A 7,502-nucleotide genomic window follows, 5' to 3' on the forward strand; every position below is an offset into this window, starting at 1 on the left:
CCAGTTTTCCCATGGTCACTATCCACTATCCACTGTCTCCATCTCTCCCTTCTCCCCACTGCATTCCTTTTGACGCCCACCCCTGCCGCTCTCTCCCATCCTCACTCCCTCGACCTGCCCCACGAGGCCTCCCAGGGAGCCCGTGAACCACTGGGCGCCTGGGTCCTGTGGCTGTTGGAGCAGCTGCCCAGTGTGCGTGCCCCCACCGCTCTCACCCGTGAGAGTGGACGCTTCCGTCGGATTTTTCTCGTGCGTTTCAGTTGATGGTGATGTTTACAGAAGGCGGCACGCACCCTGGTCAATGGAGGAAGCCCCTCAAGATAATATTTAGGCCTGTCCAGAAGTTTGATCTCATCCACCAGTAACCTCAGGATGCTGTGCTCTGAAAGCCAGGTTGGCCGCCTGCGGGCACTTGCAGATACTGAGGACTTCGGAGGCATTTGGGCCTGCAGTTGAGGCCTTGTACCTCCACATGCGATGTGACCTCAGCCCTCTGCTGCACCTCTCTAAGTGAAGTGGCACAGGAATACTGGCCTTGCCTGTCGTTGCCAGGATTAACTGAATAGTGCATTAGCTGCCCTGGTGCTTAGGTGTGGAGTACATGGTGATTTACATACCAGGGCCTACTCGTGGGCCTCCTGATGCAGCAGTTCCCTTGGCTCTGCCCCTGTCGTCAGCTGCCCCTAGGATAACTCTGAGCCCTAGCCACCTCTCTGGTAGATTTCCTATTCCCCCACTATAATCACACCTGGATAAGGCAACTCAAACCTTTCAGAGATGTGTCCTGAACCTCCTGTTTTCTTAAATACCTATCTGGTGGTTGTGAGACTTAAGGCCAACCTCCCCAAGAGAGTTTTTCTATTTCTCCTAGTGAACCTAGACTCACCTTCTGTCATCTTAAACTCTACTCAAATTTTGTTCTTTCACCCCTGACCACTGACCATGCTTTTTACTTCTTCCATTTCATCCTCACTCCTGCTTCCTTTCATAAATCCATAAATGTCTTTTGGCCTTCCTAGCCCTGGACAAACTTCCTTTCTCTTTCCTCAGTTTTTACCTATTTCCTTCATTCTCCCATCCAACTTTCAGTCCTCCCTTTCTCATGCAGAATTTGATTCCAACCCCATCAAAAAACAAAAATCACGCCACAATTAGCAGCATCTCAATATTCAAAAGTTTTATTACTCACCTATTAATTCTATTACATTTATTTATTCAGTTTTATTGTGTTAAAATATATCAAAATAAATAGAGATATTTGTACCTGTCTTATCTGTATATGGAAGAGCAGCTGGTCCCCAAGGTGGCACCAACACTCCTAGCAGCTCTTACTTTACATATCCGTAGTAGTCAGCAATTTCCATTCTTTTTCCCTCTCAATGAAAAATTGCACTTTCCCCAAAGAGGTGTATTTGGCAGCATTCTCATGTTCTTGTTGAGCCCGTCTCTTCATGGCCTCCCGCTCTGGCCTCTGCTCGTGTTCGATGGGCTTTGACATTACTGGCTCAGGAACATTGGGTTCCTTCCATGGAACTGGTTGCTCGCTGAAGTCTTGGAGTAGAAATGGGGTTTGGAGCTTGGGTGGGGACTGGCGCTTAGTCACAGCAGGGGGAACAGGCTCCCGCTGGAGAGAAGTGCAAGATGAAGTTCCGTAGGGTGCAGGCCTAGGAGCAGCAGACTGAGGGACACTAGGCTGCGTATGGTCGGTCCAACCCGGTTGGGTTGGTTAGTCATAGTTGGCTGAGATGGTTTGGCAGGACCTGGCAAAGAGGCAGGAGCTGGCTGGGATGAACTCACTGCAGGAGGTTGAGCTGAGTTAGTAGAAGCAGGCTGGGCACAGTCAGCCAGAGCAGGCCAATGAGAGGACAGAGACTGTGGCCTCCGAGGAGCAGGTCGAGCTTGAGGCTTGTCCCAGGCAGAAAACGGCAGAGGTATCAACTTGACCTTCCCAGGAGGCGGCAAATCATACTGGGATGGAGAGGGACACTCTTTTTCAGCACTGCTGTCTGGTTTCTGGGCTTCGACTTGAGTTTTCTCAGGACTCTTACCCTCAGGTGGGGTATGCCTCCATGGCTGGATAGCTGGGGGTGTTTAGGGTTGCTTGAATTTCCCAAGACCCGACAGGAAGAGAGCCCAGTTTTCTTATCATTCTTCTCCCCCAGTGCATGAAGAACCTTCACAGACCCCAGCCTGCACATGCCTAGGGAGGTTCGAGGCTTTTTAAAGCTCTCTTGGATAAGCTCAGTTTGCTGCTTCCTTTGCTTCGTCTGGGGAATTGTTGGCTTCTCTTCTGCCTCGACTTTGTTCCCTGACTGCTTATTCTCTTCAGCCTTCTTCCTTCCTCTGGTCCTTGTGGTCCTTTCCTGCCCGTGGCTCTTCGTTTTGCTGATCTTTCTGGATGCAGCTTTCTGAGGTTTGCCTTTGGAATGCTTGGCCGTGGTCACAGGAGCGCTGTCCCTGACTGCAGCATGGCATAGAAGCACTTCTCCCCCTAGCAGGCACTCTGGATTCTTTGGCTGGATTTTGGCCTTGGGAGCACCACTGATAGGCTCAGAGGCTTTATGTTTGTTCTTCCTGGTTGAGCAGAGGGAACCTTTATGACACTTGGCTTTTGCTGCACCTGATTCACCTTAATGGCTCTGTTGTCTTTGGCTTTGATCATGTTGGGACTTTTGGATTGATCAAGATCTTTCAAAGAATTAAAGAGCTGCGGAAGGTGAATTTCCTCCGCCAGTGTAGTAATGTCTGCAAAACCACTGCTAGATTCCATCCCATTTTCAAGTGTCCCTAGGTCTGATATGAGAATTGCTACTACAGCTTTTTTTGATTTCTATTTGCATGGAATATCTTTTTCCATCCCCTCACTTTCAGTCTGTATGTGTCCCAAGGTCTGAAAGGGGTCACTTGTAGTCAGCATATATACAGGCCTTGTTTTTGTATCCATTCATCCAGTCTATGTCTTTGGGTGGAAGCATTTAATCCATTTACATTTGAGGTAATTATTGATAGGTATGTTCCTATTACCATTTTCTTAATTGTTTTGGGTTTGTTATTGTAGGTCTTTTCCTTCTCTTGTGTTTCCTCCCTAGAGAAGTTCCTTTAGCATTTGTTGTAAAGCTTGTTTGGTGGTGCTGAATTCTCTTAGCTTTTGCTTGTCTGTAAACATTTTAATTTTTCCATCGAATCTGAATGAGATCCTTGCTGAGTAGACTAATCTTGATTGTAGGTTTATCTCTTTCATCACTTTAAATATGTCCTGTCATTCCCTTCTGGCTTGCAGAGTTTCTGCTAAACCATCAGCTGTTAACCTTATGGGCATTCCCTTGTATATTATTTGTTGCTTTTCCCTTGCTGCTTTCAATATTTTTCCTTTGTATTTAATTTTTGATAGTTTGATTAATATGTGTCTTGATGTGTTTCCCCTTGGATTTATCCTGTACAGGACTCTCTGTGCTTCCTGGACTTGATTGACCATTTCCTTTCTCATATTAGGTAAGTTTTCAACTATAATCTCTTCAAATATTTTCTCATACCTTTTCTCTTTCTCTTCTTCTTATGAGACCCCTATAAGTTAAATGTTGGTGCATTTAATGTTGTCCCAGAGGTCTCTGAGACTGTCCTCAATTCTTTTCATTCTTTTTTCTTTATTCTGCTCCATGGTACTTATTTCCACTATTTTATCTTGCAGGTCACTTATCTGTTCTTCTGCCTCAGTTATTCCACTATTGATCCCTTCTAGAGAATTTTAAATTTCATATATTGTTCATCATTGTTTGTTTCATCTTTAGTTCTTCTAGGTCCTTGTTAAACATTTCTTGTATTTTCTCCATTCTATTTCCAAGATTTTGTAACATCTTTGCTCTCATTACTCTGAATTCTTTTTCAGGTAGACTGCCTATTTCCTCTTCATTTGTTTGGTCTGGTGGTTTTTACCTTGCTCCTTCATCTGCTGTATGTTTCTCTGTCTTATTTTGCTTAACTTACTGTGTTTGGGGTCTCCTTTTCACAACCTGCAGGTCCATATTTCCCGTTGTTTTTGGTGTCTGCCTCAGTGGCTAAGGTTGGTTCAGTGGGTTGTGTAGGCTTCCTGGTGGAGGGGACTAGTGCCTGTGTTCTGGTGGATGAGGCTGGATCTTTTATTTCTTGTGGGCAGGACCACCTCCAGTGGTGTGTTTTGGGGTGTCTGTGAACTTATTATGATTTTAGGCAGCCTCTCTGCTAATGGGTGTGGTTGTGTTCCTGTCTTGCTAGTTGTTTGGCATGGGGTGTCCAGCACTGAAGCTTGCTGGTCATTGAGTGGAGCTGGGTCTTAGTGTTGAGATGGAGATATCTGGGGGATCTCTCACCAATTGATATTATGTGGGGCTGGGAGGTCTCTGGTGGTCCAATGTCTTGAATTCAGCTCTCCCACCTCAGAGGCTCAGGCCTGACACCCAGCCAGAGCACCAAGATCCTGTTAGCTACATGGCTGCTAGTGTTGGAGGGTCTCCCGCAGAGGTGGAGGGCAGCTGTGGCTCACCACAGGGGCAAGGACACTCGATAGTCTATTTTTATTTATGAATTATTCCAAGAGGTTTTTTCATAAAATCCATACATGAAAGTAACCAAAAATTAAATGAAGTTCTCAGCAGTTCATTGTTTAACATTAAGGACACTAATACACTTGATAATTTCAGATAGTTTCAGAATATGATATCATATAATCTATTATTTGGTTTTGTATTATTTAATATTACATACATTTTTGATTCAAAAATAGTATCCTTCCCAAGTTACCCAGCCAAAACACTCTCAATGTTCATATTAAATTCCAATATTTTACTTTTTAACCTTTTAAAGTTCTTAATCATTTTTTTCCATAAAATTAACACACTTCAAAATCATCACAATTTACTTGCAGCATTTTAGTTTTCCAATAATGAATATACATTTATATTTCACTGGACTTTTAAAATTTTAACAAGAAGAACACTTAAGGAGATTTTTCACTGCAAGTTATATCTAGCTTGACAATTTACTACTTGAAATAAAAATAATATATTTAGATATTAATATTTATAATATTCAGATATTGACGATAAATTCAAACGTTATTGTTGGTACCCCACCCAAATGCCATAAGCATTCATACTTCAAAAAGGGGCAACTGGAATTTTTCTAAACAAGAACCCTGTAACTCTCCCCGTGAAGGCCTTCTCTAATCACAGGAGTCCACTCAGCCAGTGCACAAGGCAGAGCAGACCAGAAGTACTGAGGTGTTAAGACACTCTCCTCACCCCCTAAAATCCCTCTATCAAAAATTGATGGGATTTGGTAGATAGATACCTCAGCTACTCATCTCTCTGTTGGGATAACTCTGAGGTAAGATCTACTCTATCCACCAGAGTTCTGCTACAGAATTGAGACCTAATTGTCTAGTAATAACAAGTTCAATAATATGCCTGCATTGGCTTCCTTCTTTTCCTTGTATCACTTCCCACTCACCCACTAGTGCTCCCAAATAAACAACTCAAGCCCACATCCTTTCCTCAAGGTCGGCTTCTAGGGAAACCCAACCTAAGACATATACAATCATGAAATCACACACACATTAGAAATGCCAGAAATGACATTAAAGTAGGATCTTTTATAAGCCATTAGCTTGAGGTTTAAAAAGGTGGAAAATTTTAATCTGAAAAAATTTAAACCTGTATCAGTTGTCTAATGTTACAATAAGAAATCATCCCCAACTCAGTGACGTGAAACGATGATTCATTGTTTATCACAATTCTGTTCATTGGCTATGCAGTTTTTCCTCTCCTTTTACCTGGATGACTCATGCAGTTGCCTTCAGGAAGAGTCAGCTGGGCTTGAAGGTCCAAGTTGGCCTCACTCATGTATGCAAATCGAGCAATTGATGCTCGTTGTTGGCTGGAGTGACTTGATTTTCCTGCCTGTGGTCTCTCGTTGTCCAGTAGACTACATCCTTACATGGAAGTCCCAAGACAGCATTCCAAGAGAACAAAGACAGAAGTGACAAGGCCACTAGAAAGCTAGATTCTGGAACTAGCAAACACCACTTCAACTACATTCTACTGGTAAAAGCAAGACACAAAGGTTAGCCTGAGTTGAGAGAGTAGGGTTATAGCCTTTATCTATTAATAAAAAGAGCTGGAAAATGTTATGCCTATGCTTCCAATCTACCAAAAATCCAACAGTCTTTGTAGCAGAAACCAGCTAGATATTCACTAATCCTACTTCCACTTTCCGGACATGAAACAGAACTGTATCTCCCAGCCTCCCTGTAGGTAGATTGCTGTGGAGCACAGGCTCCGGACGCACAGGCTCAGCGGCCGTGGCTCACGGGCCCAGCCACTCCGTGGCATGTGGGATCTTCCCGGACCGGGGCACGGACCCGTGTCCCCTGCATCGGCAGGCAGACTCTCAACCACTGCGCCACCAGGGAAGCCCAAATATCCTGACTAATAAAGACTTCTGAGGACCAAAAGAATGAATCTCAAATAATGAAATGTAGGACATGACAGAAGTCTGGTGATAAGAGATTTTTTTGTTGCTGTTTTTGTTGGAGATTAAGGAGAAAATTCCCCCTCATTTTATACCATGTTAGCAGTCTTCTCCCTACTTAGGACATCTATTAGTCCCTTGGGCTCCATTAGTCCCAAGGAAAATACAGATGACCAGACTTCCTATTGTGGCAGAGATTCAACTGCACAATATATATTTCTGACAGTTCAATTTCACAATTAAACTACTACTATTCATAAAGAAGAGATGGCTGGTAGGAGCACATGCAAACATCTGGGGAGGTGAGCTTATGACTAGCTTAGAAAAACACTACCTTTGATGATAATGTCCAAAATTTACCTTCATGCACTCTCACACTCTCCTTATCTCTCATGTCACCTCTTAGATATATTCCTCTCTATTAGAACAACATTCATAGAGTTTCACTCTGAAAGACCTTGCCAACTCCTTTAGATGTTAGTTTTCCCTTTGGTTTGTAGCTGAAGTGACTTGGTCATATGATAAAGGATATCAAGTGGGTCACTAAGACATTTTTATCCACTTTCTAGAGCAAAAACTCCTCCAAATGTTTTAAAGATGCAAACCTGTGCCTTTTCATGTCTGGCAAGAAGAAAAATCTTCCCAGACCAGGATGATCTATCCAAGGTCTATTTATTTTTCCAAATTCCTCTGTTTATGTGTTCTCAGATGACTAATGAGGCCAATCTGGAGCTGGCAGATTTTGCCACAATTTAGACAGATGGTTTCAGTATATGTGTGTAAAGAAAGTTGGAAATGTGAAAATAAAGATATGTTTTGTACCATTCTGAGTTTTTCTAAGAGAACAAAGATAAAATGACAGCAGCATGGAAAGGTTTCAGTGTTACTAAACCATACAATGTGATCCTCTTACCTTAGGAGCCTCTGGAATAACTACTGAGAATCACTACACTAACATATATATGGTTTCTTAGTCCAAACACTTGGGAAAATCTAAA

General features: G+C 43.1%; 1 pseudogene across 1 annotated transcript; it reads right to left on the reverse strand.

Annotated features, from left to right (window-relative positions):
* Positions 1 to 1,328: 1,328 nt before the first annotated feature.
* LOC307195799 (uncharacterized protein C2orf78-like) lies at positions 1,329 to 6,870 on the reverse strand (annotated as a pseudogene). Its single transcript has 2 exons — positions 6,865 to 6,870; positions 1,329 to 2,830 (listed from the first exon to the last, which is right to left on the reverse strand). The product of its transcript is annotated as an uncharacterized protein C2orf78-like (transcript).
* Between the last annotated feature and the right edge of the window lie 632 nt (positions 6,871 to 7,502).

Source organism: Stenella coeruleoalba, assembly GCF_951394435.1.
Source record: "Stenella coeruleoalba genome assembly, chromosome: 13".
In the NCBI taxonomy this organism is placed as follows: Eukaryota; Metazoa; Chordata; class Mammalia; order Artiodactyla; family Delphinidae; genus Stenella; species Stenella coeruleoalba.